Here is a 12,766-nt window from a genome sequence, read left to right on the forward strand (position 1 = left end):
CCGGCCGGGCGGGGGCTGAGGGATGGTGGCGGCCGGAGAGGGCATTTCGGGGCCGGAGGAGGTGGCGGAGTCCGGGGAAGGGGGCTGGTCGGAGTCTGAGGTGCTGCGGGCCCGACAGGACCAAATGCCGGTCTCGAGTTCGAAGAGGCGCGCGGGTGTGAGAACCGGAGGCGCCTGTCCGAGAGGTGGGGGCGTCCGACAAGAGCTTGAGGTGTTGCTGATTTAGAGGCTCCACAGCTTGGGGCTCGTCGCTCCGAGTCGGGGAGGGGTCCCCGAAGAAGCCGACTTGAGGAGCTGGAGTAGCGGGGGCGGATGAGGAAGGGGTGCAGCGTTTAAAGAAGGCTGCACAAGACCGACATTTGTGTTTAAAGTGACGGAGAGTGGTATCAGGCTCCACAGATGAACGGGGGTCCCGTGCGCTGGGGTCGTCCAAGGTTCTTCTGGGGCTCTGTAAGACTGGTGACATCCTTAAAAAAAAAAAAGACGTTGGGGGAAGGGAGTCCTGAAGAATACTGAGCAGAGTACTAGAGTCCTAAGGAGAGGATAAGGAATCAGGGAGCCTTGGCTGTGGAGGTGGAGGGAAGGTGGGTGGAAAGCCGAGGTAGTGGGTTGACTGCAGTAGGGGATCTGGAAAGAGGAGCAGCAGAAGCTCTAAACGAAGTGGGGGAAGAGGGCTGGGTTTGCTAAGGAGGGTGGAGTGTTGGGCATTCTAGGGTAGTGGTTGGGAGAGCAAAAAGGAGTTTCTAAATAAGGAGAGGAAAAACGAGCAGAGGATGGGGAGAAAGGGTTGAAACTGAGGTAGGGGGAATTATTTGTTAGAGAAATAAGGGTGCCTGGCTATAGAAATGGAAGTGGGGGAAGACAGAAAATAAGGGAAGGGAGTAAAATGCAGGAAGCCGGGGGTGTAATGTTGGTTTGCAGTGTGGAGGATATATTAGGGGAGGGAGGAGCTGAGTTTTGGCAAGTGCTGTATGATATTGGTTGGGCCTTTCACACTGCTGAAACTGCAGTGGTGGGATTGAGGGCCGGCGCTGGAGAGAGGGAGATGGAGGGAAGTGTGTTTTTAAGATCGAAAAGTTTCAAAAACAGAACAGACATTATTTCTGAGGAACATAAAAGTAGTCCCTGGGATGTGTTCAGGGTACAGTGGAAAGGAGATGATTGAACTGAATATAACTGAACTGGGTTTTGAACTGAAATCCTTTAGAGAAGATGGAGACATGGTGGGGAAGCATGGTGATGGGGGATCTAGACAAAAAAGATTCTGATTGTTAAAGATATGTGTTAAAATTCAGCTGCTGAATCGATCTTTTAGAGATGAGATTAGAAGTATTGTGAACCAGTTTCTGCTCTTGTGGAGACAGCCTTTAAGAGATTTCAAAAATATTTTTCTAGGAAAAAAATTGTGAGGTTGAACTTATTCGTGACTTTACTGGAGAGTGAACTGTAAATTCTTTTTGCTAATTCTTTGGTGTTTCTTTGTTATGCTAGAATAGTTTAAAATTACTCTTGTTGGAATAGCTGAAATTAAAATGGCTTTCATTAAAAAAATCAGTGATAAAGCTAATGGAGTTAAGCATTCTAAGGAGAATGCATGCTTAAAATGCTGAAGATTACAATGAAAATGTATCAGTCAAGGTCGAAAAAGCACCAGTTAAATATAAGTGTTTGTTATACCAAATCATATAAATAAAATCTTATGTATGCTTCATGGCTTCGAATATCACTGCAGGGGTCAGGAAGGAAACATTTTTCTATTTCTAGCATTGGATATGTGAAGCATATTGGGTATTTTACACTTCAAAGCATGAGGCCACTGTGGAAGGCAAGGTAGAGTTAGTCTGATTTGTCTTATCAGTTTTTAGTCTGTGTTACCAATAATTTCAGCTATTCTTGTGAGAAAAGGTTTCATTAGGCACAATAGGTGAGAGATTTTTGATCTTAACATGTTTAATCTTTGTGCTGGCACACAGCTTCTTAGAAAATTTATAATACAGTGAAATTGTAGTTTCTTAGCAACTAAAGCAAGGCTTTTGCATAGGCCTATGAAGACTCATCTGGCTATTCTCAGTGATATGTGTTCTAAATACAGCATAGTGCAGCCTTTTCCTTGAAATGAGCTTGAATTCAGTCACGTGACTCGTGAAATGAAGGTGAGCTTGTAGTTGACCCAAATGAATGTAAATTTAATTCAAGAAAAAAAGGCTGTTTTTTGAGTTTGAGTCCATATAGGCAAGGATGCCTTTTTATAGCATGTCGGTAAGATTAAAGTTTTCTATTGGTAATAGCTCTTCAGTAGTCTGACCTCATGTCTTGGGGTTTGTATTTTCTTATAGTGTTTCAGAAGTGGATACTGTGTTCTAGATGATCTTGAAAAGTTGGATTATCTATTTAAAATGATGACTTTAAAAAAGAAACCTCCCAAAACCTCGAAGTATTTCTGGTTTAAGTATGTGGTAGTTTAGATTGAGTATAGATGCTTTTCAAAAGGTCTGTTGCATTATTCCTAAAGTGAAGAATTTGAATTAGAAGACCCTTAAGGTCTCCTCTAGCTGTGATCCATTACCAGAGAGATTCAGGGCTTTTCATTCAGATAGAATTTGTTTCCCATCCAGATACATAGACTTGTAGGATCGTAGTTTCAAGTAAAATGCTTATTTAAGGTGTCATTTTAAAGGAAGAAACCTGACCTAAAAAATAAACTTCCTGGTAAGACTTTGAAAGCTTTAGACTGAAATTAAAATTGAGTTTAGTGTAAACCAGACAGTAATATATGATGGTCAAGAGCACAGACTTTGGATCCTGATAGACCATCTCTTGGACTGAGTGACCTTGAGTAATATGCTTACTACTTCCAGGTCTCAGTTTTATCATCTGTAAAATGGGGTTTATAATAATGCAGTCCCCTAGGGATGATGTGAGAATTAAATGAAACAGTCTTAAAGCACTTAGATTTCTGCCTGGCATATAATTAGTTTTGGGGAGTAAATTTTTACTATATGTAGCACTTGTTACTATATGTAACATATGTTACTATATGTAACATATGCTACATTACTATATGTAGCATAACAGTACTATATGTACTAAGTGTAGCATAACAGTACTATATGTACTGTTTGCTTACTATAGTGAGTAAATGTTAGTTATTTACTATTATTATCCTTTAGAAGTACCACTATTAATTACTTATTTTTCTTTGTGTGTATATTGAGCTTTGTTAATGCTGCTCAGTGTCATCTTGAATAAAGTTAAATAGGGCATTTGAAGGCCCCAGATTTGTGCTTTTTGCTTATGTAACTTTTTTTAGAAAAGTGACCAGCTGTGTTGCGTCTGCATTTGTAGATTCTGGTGAGGAAGTTCATATTTCCATTTCATTGTCTGGGAGATTTCATGTTTTTGTTTTGTTTCAGTGAACTAAGTATCTTGTGAATAAGAGAAATAGAATGTAGTGCCTGGACTACAGTGAAGTGTTGAAGGTGTTAACTGATGAGTGCATGTGAAGTGTGAAAATGTAATATATTCATACTGAAAATATAAAAATAGATAACACTGCTTAGTGGAAGAAAATGAATCTAATGAATTTTATTATTAATGATCTAAATTTTAAGAAACCATTTTGCTTGGATGATACTAGATAGTTGTGAACATTGTGTAAAAATGCCAGTATTTGCATGAGATGATTCATAAATCTTTTTCTTTTCTGTCAAGTGCTGTTTGCTTCAGTGGTTTGGCAGTTTTCTCTCCTTGAGTATGTTTTTAGACATTTGCTGTTGATTGTGCATCTCTCCTTTGGGTGAACTAAAATGAGCAATGGAAGACATGGTATCTATGGCAGCTGTGGCACAAATGACATGCCAGATATCAAGCAACAAATCTTAACATAATTAGTCCAAAAAAAGATTTTAAATGACCAGAAGAAATTGTTTGCCTTGAAATTCATTAGCATTTCCTAAGGAGATCATAAGCCTCCAGACCCTCATGCAGATGACGACAGTGTCACTACTGATGTAATGAAGCTTCCAGGCACGAGAAATTGGTCAGGGGACCAGGGTGGAAAGGCCATGTTACAACATCAGGCTCTGTTTCTGGGCTGTTAGTCTTTGCTTTTAAGGGTTCCTGGATTCAAATTAGAAAAGAGATGCGGTTAGGTTTTTGTGTTGCCTGACATAACAGAGCTTACCCTGTTAGTATACCATGGTTCAAAACAACAGAAGACAATAAAATAAAAGCCTTTACATGTAAATGTGCTCCACAGTCCAAACATTTGGTGTAAATTAATATTGAAATTCATTACAGGTCTGGTTTTGTGTGAGTTATGCAAATCCTCATGAAAAATTAGACTGCTTTGTCGTAAAGTAATTCCTTGATTTTTCTCATTAATACAATTTTGATGGGAAACATTTTCTCTTGTGGAGTATACATTTAGACATTAGTAAAAGGCAAAATGTCATTGTGTTGTCTTTATTCATATTTTTAGAATAAAAATAAATATTTAACGGGTCTGCAAAGATAACCAGATATGAGTATAAAAGTGCTCTGGCAATTTGGACATTGTTTTTCATTTATTTAGTTTGAGCTGTTTTTTCAAAGTTAAGATATTTCATATTTAAAATCTGAAATTTTTGCTGGGTCTATGTAAAGTTGTTTTTGTTTTTACAAGACAATTTGGGAAGAAGATAAGGTGTTCATATCTGTACAAATTAAGCACGTAGAAAAATAAGGAATGATTGGGATATCACACAGGAGGTGTTCAATGAAAGCTTGAATAAAATTTTGCAAAGAAATTTTGGAAAAGAGAATTCTATGAAAAAGTGTCTGAGGCAGTCTCTTTACAGTGAGCACATTCTGGACAGGATCAGAGGTAGAGAATGAAGTTCTGAGAGAAAAGACAGAAGAAAGGCTATAGTTCTAGTACACGGAAGAAACAGGAAGCAAGAATGAGAAATGAATCTTCCTTTGACGAGCATCTGGATAAATAGAATCTGTTAGAAAAGACCAGGGTCCTCTGGAGTAAATCCGTACATCAAAATTAAAATATGTAATGATGAAAAATCATCTCCTGAGAACAGTTGGCCTTGCTTTCAGTGTGCCTCTTTAAACAAAACACTGTCATTTTACATGAATTCTTATAAATGCCATTGATGATATGGAGCTTAATTTTAAGCACCTTAGATAATGCATTTTTAAATTGTGAGGTTTTGATGGATTTTTTTCCCCTGAATTCCTAATTTTAGTTGAAAAGGATTAGCTTTGTAAAGGCAGGAAACCTCTCCAGTAAAACTAGTTGAAAATAAACTATTGCATTCTATAAGCTTATATATAGAAAAGTAAACTTCTCACTGAATTTAAAGTAAAATATTGTAGTGATCCTATGTAAAAGCATTATTCCAGAGATATTGATGTGTACATTAAAAAAGTTGAATACACAAGTAAATTTTATGTTTTTCAAGAGTTTATTCAAGAGTCAAGATTTGTACAATTCAGGTTTACTGTGTAAAGTTGAAAGTAGGCCTAAGTTTTTATTGTGTGTTTTTGTATATATGCAAAGACAGATGTTTATTAGTCAAACCTAATTAACTTGAGGTTATTTTTTTCTTATCATTGAGAACTTTTAATTGGTCTATGTGGAAACGGGGTTTACTAAATGTGTAAAGAGTTCCCCTAAGTAGATTATTTGCATACAGCAAGTTAGTTGTAGATTTATTTGATGTCCCTCAGACATTCCCTGGTTTTTTGTTTTGTTTCTTGTTTCTGTTGTGTTTCAAATTAAAAAAACCCAGTCTTACCTTTTCATTAAAGCTGTATTAAGTTCCTTTTTCTTTTGCATTTCTGAAAACAGTTACGGAATGTTTTAAGACTAACCTCCTTTCCACATACTGAAACCTTACAGTATGGTAATGGTGTTTTGCAGAAGTATGTCAGTTTGGATGTGCTTTGCTTCTCTTTGCTTTGTCTTGATTTATATCATTGTTACACCTAAGTATTGCTTCAAATTAACTAGACAGCGAAACAGAATGAGATGATTTGAAGTCACTCTGAAGGTGTCAGGATTCTATATATTATGTAAGACTATTATTAGAAAACATTAAGTTCTAAATTGTACCAATAATTTTAATCAATTTCAAATGTATACTCATATTCTAGAGGTGATTAAATATAAAATACAAAACAGTGTCAAGTCCTTTCTGATAGAATACTAACAGGGAAAAATGTTTCATATGCAGTAGGTACATTTTTTAAAAAAGGAGTGTGCTTGCATATATAAATTATGTTATTGATTCTTCTTTTGCTAATGATAGTATTTGTAAACCACTAGACTAGGTGATGTATAAATTCCCTTCTGGTTCTAAAATCACACAGTTCTATTAAGCTTACAGTTTAGAAGGCCTAGAGAGAGAATGCTTTGTTTAAATGAAGTTTAGAAACTTACTTTTTTGAAATTAAGGAAAACTGCCTTTGAGGCATTCACTGTTTAGAAATCCAACTGCCTGTAAACCTGTTTCAGATGACACTTGTAGTTTATGTTTCAGGGAAGGCAGAATGGTGTATGTTATAGAGATCGCATATTAAACTTGCTGGGAAAATTGCCAGTGTGAATGAAACAATTAAGAAATGAAAATCACTCCCTGGTAGGTAGATATTTTGTGTTTTCTCTGTTGGTTGAAGGGCAGTTGGCTACTGAAGAGGCAATGAAAAGACAGTGAAGCACACTTAACTAATTGTATTTTTATGTTATCATTTGAGGAGCTTTGCTATTTTTGAATTAATTTCTCCTGTCCTTATGCATTTTTTAAAGACCTTTAAACCTGTTCATTATAGTTGAACGGGTAAACCCAAGCATTACTTGAATTAAGTCTGAGGAAGTTTGTAGATTGATATTCCTTAGAAACAGAGTGTCAAAGTCTCAGATTATGAATTTATTCATTATTTTACTATAAATTGGTTAGGTCCATTTCCTGTTTTTTCTTTTGTACATTTTTGTCAGAATTTCAAACTTTAAAAAGTAGAATGAATAATGTTAATAAACGTCCTTATAATCATCATCTAGTGTCAGTAGTTATCAGCCACATCCTTGCTGCTTATTAATTTAAAAATAACCTGAAAAATTAACATTACAAATTAAAATTTTCTAGGTGTTGAAATGTAGCTAAGGATTAGCTTTTATTCATAATGTAGAAATAATTTGGTTTGTATACAATGATGCTGTAATGACTTTAAAAATATAAAAGCTCTTTAGCAAAAGACTTTCAAACTTTTGACCCAGATAAATAGGTTTTATTTGTGACTAAGTATATGTAGAAATATGTAATGTTTTGTGAAACAATATCTTTCCTTACTCTGTAATATATTTAAAGGAAATTATTGTTACATTCTAAATTGATTTCATAATTCATTAACAGGCTATGAGATTGATGTTTGAAAGACAGAGCATTGTCACGTATGGAGTAGTTTTGTTTTATTTACATATACCATGTACTATGGAGCAATATGATTTTTATAAGCATAATAAGGATTTTCACAAGGCATTTCTCTGTAATATCAACATGTACTGTTATTAGTCATTATTAGTAAAGAGAATACAGCATTGTTTAACAATACATTACCCATTACTTATATAATATTGATTCTTCCATCCCATTTGAATTTCCGAAAAAGGGAAGGCTATAATAATTTGAATATCATAATCAAAGCACAAGTTTTCCAGTATGTTTAGTTGTCCTTTCTTTTAAATTAGAGCTAATAGTCATTATTCCCTAGCCCTGCCTTTGAGTTATTGGTTGAGTACAAGACTGGAATGCTGCTGTTTATTCTGAGCTGAATGCTTACTCTGATGCTGTTGTTTGAGGCACATTTCTGGTGAGTACAGAGTAACTTGAACACTGGCCAAGGCAAGGAAGGGAGAGGGAAGCAGAACCATCAATGAAGAATTATTTGCCTTTCATGTGTAAGATACTAGAGTAGCAAGTTTATTTTCTTATCTTTAGATACCACTGCTTCTTGAAGGAGAAAAACGCAAGATGTCTTGTCCTGTGTTGGCAACTACTTTTGAAGTAATTTTCAATCCATAGATTGAATGAAAATGTGAAATTTAAATTAGGGTTTTTCAATTTTATAAGTTTAACAGGTTGGAAGCCATTGTGGACCATGTGGAAAAAAATAGCTAAGCAGCTCCAGCATTGAAATTATATTAATCCTGAATCTCAAATAATTCATCAAGAAAGATGAAATAAATGGCTTTAATGCAAACCAGAAAGGGCTGCTACCTGGAAAAGAGCAAGTATAAAGAGGTTTCAAGTAACGTGCAGTGAAATGTCATTGAATTACTCTTAGACAAATAAGATAGTGATCACGTATCAAAATTATGGTTTCTATTTTCTTACTAGGATTGAAGTCCAAATAATTATCAACACATTCCAACCACATTTAGGAAAAGATGCAGATAGTTATACGCTGATGGTAACATAAGACAGGAGAAAAACCTGAAGGAGCTAAATTTAGGAAAAGGGAGCACTAGGGGGATGTGATTATCTATTAATACCTTCAGGGTAGCAGTGTAAATGAAGTAAGGGAATTAGGTAGTCTCCAAAGATGGATGGGCTGTATCAAAGAGCAGTGGCTTAGACCACTGGGAAGAAAAAGCATAGGTTTAGTATTAAGAAGATGATTTAAATGCAACTAGCAGAATAGAGTTATTTGCACTCACTCATGATCAGAGCCATTATAAGTAGGGCAAAGAATGGGTTGATAAGGACCTCATAAAATAGAATATCTCTTTTTGTTATATCTAGTACTTGTTTAGGAGCTCAGTAGGAGGAAAAAACCTTTATGGGAATGAATAGGCAATGAGATAGATTTTGCAGAAAGGTTTTTTTTTTTTTTTAATGGCTATGCCCTTTGTCTTGGGGTACTGTCTCCTCCACCTGGAATTGAACCCAGGCCTTCTGTGGTGAAAATGCAGAGTCTTAACCCCTGGCCTGCCAGGAAATTCCCTTTCTAGAAGTTTTTAAGGGTCAAAAATTAGTTTGTTTCTAGCTCTAAATTTCTGTGATTATGATTCAAGAAAAATAGTAGATTAATTTTGAAATCCATTAAAGTAGCTTTTAAGACCTGCTGGTAATACTTTAAACAGAATTCTGTTTATTATAACCTTCATAAGCAACTTCTTTTAGTTATAAAAAATGGACACTGAAATTTTCCCAATGTCTGTTTAACACATAGAAACATAAGCTTCTTAAGAGTTCATTCATTAGACTGAGTGGAGCCTAGTAAAAGTTTAACCTTTGGCTCTTAGAAATTAGGTCCATTTTAGCTGTTAAGAAAGGCTTATCAGGAAATGAGCACTTCAGATTAATTCTTAAGGCTTTATCAGTCAAAATACTTCTGTGATAGAAACCCGAGCCTGTTTTATGAGTGGAGATGGTGCTGCAATACTTTGGTGGAGATGGGAGCTCATTTTTATTATCTGAAAGAGTGTAGGGTTGCCAGATCAAAATGTGGGATGCCCAGTTATATTTGAATTTCAGAAAAATAATTAGGAATTTTTATTTGGCACCTCTGGTAATCCTAGAAGAATGTCTTTTTTGCTATTTTTACCTTCCATTTAGAACTTAATAGAGTCTTGTAATTTGATAGTTTTTGTATAGTCACTCAGTCGTGTCCAACTCTTTGGAGTTCCACAGACTGTAAAGATCCCCAGGCTCCTCTGTCCATGGAATTCTCCAGGCAATAATCCTGGAGTAGATTGCTCTTCCCTTCTCCAGAGGATCTTCTCGACCCAGAGATCAAACCTGGGTCTCCTGCATTGCAGGCAGATTCTTTACCAGTTGATCTACAGGAAAGACCTGTATTGTGTATTCAAAGAAACCTTTAAAAGGTAGATTTAATATGAGCAAAATCATGTTACATTGCAAATTCTGTATGAGTAAATGTAGTTTGAAAAGTGAAAGTGAAGTCGCTCAGTTGTGTCCGACTCTTTGCGACCTTGTGGACTGTAGCCTACCAGGCTCCTCCCTCCATGGGATTCTCCAGGCAAGAGTACTGGAGTGGGTTGCCATTTCCTTCTCCAGGGGATCTTCCCGACCCAGGGATTGAACCCGGGTCTCCTGCATTCCAGGCAGATGCTTTAACCTCTGAGCCACTGTTACATCACATTTATATATATATTTTTTCAATTCTGCTATCTTATATTTGACAGTTTTTAATTTATTCTTTTAAGAATTAAAGCTATTTTAAGGTGAAGTTAGGGTCTCAGGCTTTTTTTTCCCCCCCGCAGTTCCCCTTTTCTCTTACCTAAGGGAAGAGTGAAAGTCACTCAGTAGTGTCTGACTCTTTGTGGCCCCATGGACTATACATGTAGTCCATGAAGTTCTCCAGGCCAGAATACTGGAGTGGGTAGCCTTTCCCTTCTCTAGGGATCTTCCCAACCCAGGGATCAAACCCAGCTCTCCATCATTGCAGGTGGATTCTTTACCAGCTGAGCCACCAGGGAAGCCCAAGATTACTGGAGTGGGTAGTCTATCCCTTCTCCCACAGATCTTCCTGACTCAGGAATGGAACTGGGGTCTCCTGCATTCAAGAAATTCAATCATCGACCTTCCCTAGTAGAGGGGGATAATTCAGTGAAAAGGCTAGTCTGCTAACAATCATCTAAAAACGCATATTTTATGATATGATAGAGTCATAACCAAACCTGAAATAATCTGACCCTTTTCACTAGAACTTTATTTTCCTCTTCACTTTGCTATTAACTATTCAAGAATCAGCTGGCAGATTCTTTACCAGCTGAGCTACCAGGGAAGCCCCTCCTTAGCTAGAGTATTTTAAAATTTAGGACACCATTGTTTGAGGATATATGATAAAGATGGGGCTCTTGGTTCAAGGATTGTCCCTTCCAGTTTTTCCTTAGGGTCTTGGAACATATTTGCTTTCTTGTCTTGGAAGAAGAAAAGAAATGAATGAAGATATGACTGCCCACACCCTTTTCTTCTTAGTGGGTTCAGAATAATTTTTAACTTGCTTAATTATAACCACCTGATTTAGAGAATCAGGGAAAGTGTATGTGGGATGTAATTTCTTCATAGTTTAATTTCAGTACTAAGAAAAAAATCATGGTTTCATAAGCTTTATTATAAAGTCTTTTGATTGGAGGTGTGTTGCTGTGTATCATTCAGTATAAGAGATCTACTTCCTGTCCTTTTGTTGTGGACTGGGATGAGGTGGCTGTAAGAATGGTAAGAATTGAACAGTGTATTCCAGGGTTAATGATATTAAGTATTAAGTAGTATAAAGATCATCATAACTATTCTTATACATATTTATTTGAAATATATTTAAGGTAGTTTAACAAAGTATTAAAAATAATTCATGGTTTTATGAAACTAGAACATTAGTATATTTTAAATTTGATGCCTAAACTGAGTTGGAAACCATAGTACTGGGTAAGTAAATTGATAATCTGAACATTAGTATATTTTAAATTTGATACCTAAACTGAGTTGGAGACCATAGTACTAGGTAAGTAAATTGATAATCTGTCACTGTTATAAATGTGAAATGTAAATAAAACCTATTAGATCGCCTTCTGGGACAGTGTAGTTGAATGGAAAAAGGTGCTCAATTTGGCAGTAGCTCTGGATTCTACTTCTGTTTAAGTTCCTGTGGTTTCTCTTTTTAAAATTAGTGTAATACTTAATCTGTAGGGGTTTTATGAGATAAGATAGTAATATATGGAAAATGCTTTATAAACTGCTGTACTGTAGCGAGTCATGTAGGGATAGTTTTGAATTATAAGGCTGGTACTTTTAAGTTGTTTACTTTTAATATGCTAACTACAACTCTTGTAGTTTCATAGCAAAGTGAAGAGAAAAATAAAGTTCTAGTGAAAAGGGCCAGATTATTTCAGGCTTGGTTATGACTCTTATCATACCATAAAATATGTGTTTTTAGATGATGGTTACCAGACTAGCCTTTTCACTGAATTATCCCCCTCTACTAGGGAAGGTCGATATTGAATTTCTTATAATCCTTGATAAACTTCCCGGGTGGTGCAGTGGTTAAGAATCCTGCCAGTGCAGTAGATGCAAGAGACACAGGTTTGATCTTTGAGTCAGGAAGATCCCCTGGAGTAGGAAATGGCAACTCACTCTTATATTCTGGCCTGGAAATTTTCCATGGACAGAGGAACCTGGCAGGCTACAGTCCTTGTGGTTGCAAAGAGTTGGACATGACTGAGTGGCTAAGCATAGAGCAGCCATCCTCACTTTACATAGTAACTTCATTCCCCGAAAGTTAATAATGAAAACCGTGCAAGAATACTTTGTGGTGTATTTAGAAAAGAGTTAGATTCTAGGCTCAGACTGTGTTCATCTTGAGTAACATTTGAAAGTTGTATAGAAAGAGGGACAGTTCTTTGTTGTACAAGACACTTTGTGGGATATCGAAGATCCCTGGTCCCAGGCTGTTAATGATATCCCAATTATTGTGTTAACCAAAAATACACTTACAACTTTACATGCTTTGTAAAAGTCAGAGCAGCTTCAGTTGAGAACATTTCCATTTTGTGCCTGCACTTAAGTATCCTCTGATAATGGGTTATAGTGCCTAGTTCCTGAGACAACCTCTGGTCAAAACCACACCTCTTCTAGGAATGGAAAGGCAAGGAGAGCAGCTGTTGCCTTGTTTTTATTGTCTTTGTTGACATGTATTAAAGCAGGGATGCAAACTTGTTTACCATAGGAGCTAGGCAAGTACTATTTGCTAAAGT

The 12,766-nt window shown here is 36.4% G+C and overlaps 1 protein-coding gene across 4 annotated transcripts in view; it reads left to right on the forward strand.

Moving 5' to 3' along the window:
• The window catches only part of NPTN (neuroplastin), a 64,481-nt gene that overhangs the window by 353 nt on the left and 51,362 nt on the right, over nucleotides 1-12,766 (forward strand). For 2 of the 4 annotated variants that reach the window (XR_015135243.1, XM_086322599.1), the window contains exon 1: nucleotides 1-12,766. This exon is cut by the window's right edge and continues 19,014 nt beyond it. The exons of the other annotated variants lie outside the window; for them this stretch is intronic. The gene's annotated coding sequence lies outside the window, so the exon portion shown is untranslated. 4 annotated transcript variants of the gene reach the window in all.

This window comes from Bos grunniens, chromosome 10 (assembly GCF_055505025.1).
Source record: "Bos grunniens cultivar Pamir isolate PY7600 chromosome 10, Bosgru_T2T1.0, whole genome shotgun sequence".
NCBI classification, from domain to species: Eukaryota; Metazoa; Chordata; class Mammalia; order Artiodactyla; family Bovidae; genus Bos; species Bos grunniens.